Raw genomic sequence first — 6,000 nt, 5'->3', positions numbered from 1 at the left:
TACAGGTAAAGGTAACCTTAGCAAAGTCTACTTTGTTCAGACTGAATTAGCTTTCATTTTTGTTTAAGAGAAAAGAATGAATGAAATATCACAAATTTTAGAGGAAAAATATATTTCCTATTGCTAATATAATATTAATATAGAATTATCTAGTTTACCTGAATTCTTTAATGTGGGGGAATTTAAAGCAAATATTCAGAATGGCACAGACACACTCTTTTCCATGCTCTGCTATGAATTTTTATTAAACCTGCCTGATTTAAATCATCTTCATATATTACACCAATGGGAATATAGCTAGTAGTGTAGGTGTATATGTATTCTCTAGAGATAAAATGTATGCAGTCAATATATATGGTGTATATAATGTTATACATTAGAATACAAAATGAAATACTTTGTACTTAGATAACATCTCCCATCTGAGATACTCAGAATATTTAGAGGTTAATGAAGTAAGCCATCCTGTAAGGTAGTCAAGTGTTATTAATCCCTAGGAACTTGTTCATGCTCTGCAGCAAATCTAGGATACAACTTTAAATTAAACTTGGACTGCCTGATTTTCCTGGCTGTTGTGAGTGTAGGTTTTCTTTTTTCTCTGCCCTTATAGGGCATAGGACATACATAACCTTATGGTAGATTATAGTGATGTTATTGGCATTCATCTTGGATGCCTGCATTACTCGACAATGGTGAATCTGTGTATGAGTGAGGTAAAGGATCACAAATTAATACCAATAAATCCTTTAAATTATACTCTACCATCAGGCAAATTCAGGGTAAGGGAAAGGGAGGGAGTAATGGTGCATGTAAAAAAATTCAAAGTTTATTTTTCGTCCTTAAGAGACTAAAAAAGCCCCTATAAAGTCAAAGTGATCTAGTTGCCCTGCCTCCAAATGTACAAGTCTCCATGGAATAGAAAGTTGATAGCCAGTTAGTAACCAGTTAGTAGCCAATGTCTTTTCAAGATAGACATCACAGTTTGAATATCTGCTATTCAGGACCTGCCAATACTAGAAGCAAGTGTTGTATTTGAATGAAAACTGGAAAACTATGTTTTTCACTTCCATCTGAACTTAAATCTAGCTCTGCTCCAGAATTATTTTTCAGAACTATACTTCATGTGCTGTTCTGTGTCAGGATGGAAAAAAGAGGAAAAGGAGTAGAGGAAGAGATTCATTGCATATGTGCAGTCAGGAATAAGTTGTCCTAGAGAAAAGAGGTTATGACCAGAGTGTTGGTGAGATCAGCAAAGGAGGTAAAGAAAAAATGAATGTTTGAAAGCATAAATATGTTGAGATTAGATAGACAAATAGAATGTGATTTGCATGTATGTTGTTTTGGGTGTCTTATATTGTTATTCTTCTGCTCAGTTAAAATAATGATAGTGACAACATGGATGTGTGGCTTTATTTCAGCAGATTCAGATACGTGTCTTCAGAAACAGCGATCTCACATTTGAAACTGTTGCTGTCTAAAACCAGAACAATGGCAAGTCTTGCACGGCCTACATGACAATATCAGAGTAAAGGGACTTCTTAGACTGTTCCATGTCAGTGTCCTACATCTAGCAGATTGAATTTCCCTTTATCTAACACCCAGTTTTGGATATGCTAAAATAACTCACTAGCAGCCTAATTCATTGCCCTGAGAAATCAACAGAAGAACTCCCCATCTGATGGAGCATCCTTCTGCTTGACATTGCTAATAATTGATACTTTGAAGCTATTTTTAACTTTAGAATTTGGGATTTCCATTCTGTCTCTTCAGAAGATGTTTGGGATTTTTTTGCTCTCTTCACATATTCACATATGCAAAAGGAGATAACTCATTTCAGACAGCAAGAATCTTATCAATACAAATATTCTTTTTCCTGTTGACTATACAAAGAAATGATAAACACATGTTTTTTCCTGCGTATAGAAGTTCAGCACCAATCTATCATTACAGGTAATCCCTACCTGGCCTCTTACCTGTCTAAATGCTAGTTTTAGAAGGTATGTCAGGATTAATTACAATTCCAATGGCTTATGTTGCCTTTTGGGGGGACACACAGTCTTAATCAGCAAATCCGAAAGTATATTATTGAGTTTCCTCCCAATACCAATACACAGTATCACATTTTTGGTCTTATAAGTGCTCCCATATGTTTTAGAAATAATTAAATTTTTATTGACTTTTTGGCCTTGCTCCTAAAGATGAATATCCTTCAGATGCTAAAGATCTGATAAGTTTGAAGTTTGGGGAAGTTTCTTTTCATTCCATGGAAAATATGCATGCAGCAGGACAAAGGCAATCTTAGGTCTTTCGATATGGTTGGCCAACATAAGACATAAGAGAGGGGCAAGATTGCCTTTCTTTAAAAGAGAAGAGTGTCAAACTGCCAGTATTAGATAACTTTTCTTTTGTCCTGTAGTTAGGGTTCAGAGCATCCAGATCAGTTATGCATAAGCCAATAAAAAGTAGGGTTGGTCCATTAATTGTCTACAAGAAACAGATACACTTATACTTTGAAATAATGTGAATGTAAGTAAAGTTCTATTTTCCTCTCCCCATTAACCTTACACAAAGGTAAAAAGCTTCATTTGAGAATTTTCAGATAAATGCTGACAACCATGCAGTCGTCTATACACAGATTTCTAATTATGTGTTTAGGAAAATTTCTTTAAATGTAGCTTCTTTCACTTCCTTTCACTTCCTCTCTCACTTTCTCACTCTCTTTCTCTCTTTCTTTCTCTCTTCCTTTCTTTCTCTCTCTCCCTCTCTTTCTCTCTCTCTCCTTTCTTCCCTCCTTCCTTCCTTCCTCTTTCTCTCTCCCCCTCTCTTTTTTGTTTGCTGTTTCAATTTCATGTGGAATAATTCAGTCACAGCCATGAAGAATCTTAGCACATCAGCCTTCCTGGATCACAGTGACATTCCAGAGGGGAAGTGGTCAGATGCCAGCTGCTGCTGCGATGCTAACCCTAATGTGGTGACATTCTTCTCTTCGCCTAATATTAGCTAAGCTCAATGTTAGTTGCTTTTACTGATGCATTCACTTTGGAAAAAAGACTGTTTCAATTTCATAAGGAAAACTCTTGCTGTCTCTTTGAGACAGCAAGTATCTGAGCCCACCTGCCAAGAAATGCAAGGAAGAAGTCACCACATAGTGAATTTTGATCCATTTTTGGTTTTATTTCCTGCTGTTCATGAGAATCAGGAATGCAGATTGGGCTCCACCATCCACTGAGAAGCATGTATTAGAAAGGTTTCCACTACTTCTTTGGATAATACCCATCCCATTGCACTATTATTGGACGAACTTTTTGTTCTCTGTGGGCTATTGATGGTTTATCTGCAAGTCATCTCTGGCAAGGGAATCCCAAGCCTGTTACCCTAGCCTGGGAGACTTCATGGTAAATGATGTGCTCTGAAGCCATGTGTCCTCCTGTGTTTCCCAGTCTCAAGTTCTCACTCCATAATTGCCCTCTGTCCAGAGAAACCTCCGAGAATCCTTGTATTAAAAGGATTTCCACATCCAGAGACTCAGGATGACTCAGCTGGCCAAACGGCGAACTGGGCAGAGGAAGGTTGAAAGTCAGACCGAAGCACAAGAAATCAACCTAAAGGAATGCTTTGGAGGCAAGAGGCAGGGGGGGATGTCCTGCATCCCTCCAGAGGGATAGGAGAGGTTCAGCATGTGTTTGTGAATTGCCTGGATGCTGGAGGGAGGCAGAAACCATTGTAGAAACCATTGAAACCATTGTCAGATCTTTTGAAATGACTGCTTACTGGGCTCGTGTCCCCATCCTATTACCCCAGAGCAGCTATTTTAAAGAGCAGGCACAAACTTGCCCTGGCTATTGCAAGCACGTTTTCTGCAAGGTGAAAGCTTTGGCATCTGGAAGTGTCAGAAAGGAGCCTTTTGCCATAAATCACACCAAAAAGCACTCAAATTGGACAAGTGCCTTGAGACCACTTATAGATTCTCCCCTAAATTCCAGTATCAAAGAGCAGCCCCTCAAGCTGTAAAGTCCTATAACACACCAACTGTGACATAAGAAGGTGGGAGAGTTGACAGCGCCTGCCACCCCAGAGACCCACAAACATGGGCTGGCACGCACAGAGCCGCAGCAACTCCCTGGCTCCAGCGCTCTGCTCACAGGGACATTTGCAAGGGCGAAGGGGCTTCACCTTCATTCGGCTGCAAAACCCATTTACCTTCCCCCCTTCCCTCCCCACCTCTCTCCTTCACTGCCCAGTTCCTAGCAGTGGAGTTGGCTGAGGACAGAGCCAGGGGCTGCTGAGCATGAACGCGCCCTCCCCCCCTGGGCTGCCCTGGGGCTGAGCCCCATGCAGAGGACCCAGCATCTCATACTTCATTCTTAGGGATGAGGGAAATCATTTTTGTCTCTATTTGCTTAGCATCCAGCAATTTTTCTCCAGTCAAAAAGGAAAAAGCAGTACTATCTCTGCCCTTAGGACAGTCAATAGTGGTCGTGAACTCCTCCATCCCTTTTTTCCTGCTGAAATGGCTTCATAAGTAAAACAAGCCCTCATAAAGCAGCGGGAAAAACCCACTCCCAGCGAGACTCCTTGGAGGCAGTGGGAATGGATGGCAATGCCCGAAAGGTGGAGATAGGCAGCCGCCCTCCTCTTGCTCACACAGACAGCTGTCTCTGACCTGTTCACTTCTCCCAGCGATTTATGAAGCCCTTTGATCAGAAGCGAGTTTTAATTGCCTGAACTGCAGAATCTGACACGTGCTTCATCAAATCAAAAGCTGAGCCTCTTCCCCACTCCCTGTTCTTCTCTTCTTTGGATTCAAGCTTTGCAGGATTTTAGGAACCCACCCAATCCCTAAATCCATCTTTCAAGCTAACTTTGGCTATCGGCTGTCTGGTTGAGGGAGGAAAAGGGGTGGGGGGGGGGGGGGGAAACCTTCTCTGCCTAAAATACCCAAGGGCTTCTCCCATCCCTCCAATCCAAGGTATCAAGAAGTGGCCAGAGAGGGGACCGGCAGGGGAGCCCTCCCGGGGGGAGCCATCCCGCCGCCGGGGCGCCCCGTCGGCCGGAGCCGGGGTCCCCCGCGGGGAGCGGGCAGCCCGCGCCGGGCCTGGCCAGCGCTGGGGAGAGCGGGTATCGCGTTACGGCCCGGGCAGGCAGAAGAAAGGAGAGTGTCAGGCACTGTCAGGTATTAATAGAACCATTTTTCCCCATTAAAACCATGCCTTTGAGCAAAGGGGTTTCTTTCATGTTATCCCCCACCAATACTCCGACAGAACTCCTAAAACCCAGGAATTTTCCAAATCAAAGATATAATCTTTGTCCTTCTGTCCATTCCCCCGACTCTGCCACACACACTATACCCAAACTGCTTTTACTGTCATTATCCCCAGCACAGATGTCTGTTTAAATTCTTGATTCAAGCCGGAGGACATTTAATAGCTGACTGGATTAAATATTGCAGACTTCAGCCTAGAATGTCTTTGAAAATACAGGTCGAGGACTATGCCTAAATTCGCTGGATGAAAACTGATCTATGATATATGTTTTAAGTTCAGATCTGAGGACGGAGGGGATGGGGGAAGGGAGCCTGTTCTGGATCTGCTTTATATTGGTGTAAAAACCTTGAAGTTGAAAGGTGTTCCAGGATGCTTGGAGAAAAAGAAAGAGGGAGAGAAAAAGAGAAGAGAAGAGAAGAGAAGAGAAGAGAAGAGAAGAGAAGAGAAGAGAAGAGAAGAGAAGAGAAGAGAAGAGAAAAGAAAAGAAAAGAAAAGAAAAAGTAATTAATTAGCTAACCTTTCTAATTGGGAAATGAATGTATTTTCCGTCTCCAGTAATTAAGTATGAAACAAAGCAAAGCACTTCGAAAGAGCTGAGGTTCCGTGGAGGAATTAGCCGCCTGTTTGAAATTAACACTAATTTGGCTTCTACATCAACAACCCCTCCGTAGACAGCATCTCACTCAGTCACTAAACGTGTTTGATAGCTCCAGGGTTCAGAAGCGAGTGTGTGTGT

This window comes from Apteryx mantelli, chromosome 2 (genome assembly GCF_036417845.1).
Source record: "Apteryx mantelli isolate bAptMan1 chromosome 2, bAptMan1.hap1, whole genome shotgun sequence".
Taxonomy (NCBI): domain Eukaryota; kingdom Metazoa; phylum Chordata; class Aves; order Apterygiformes; family Apterygidae; genus Apteryx; species Apteryx mantelli.
This window is presented reverse-complemented; position numbering follows the sequence as displayed.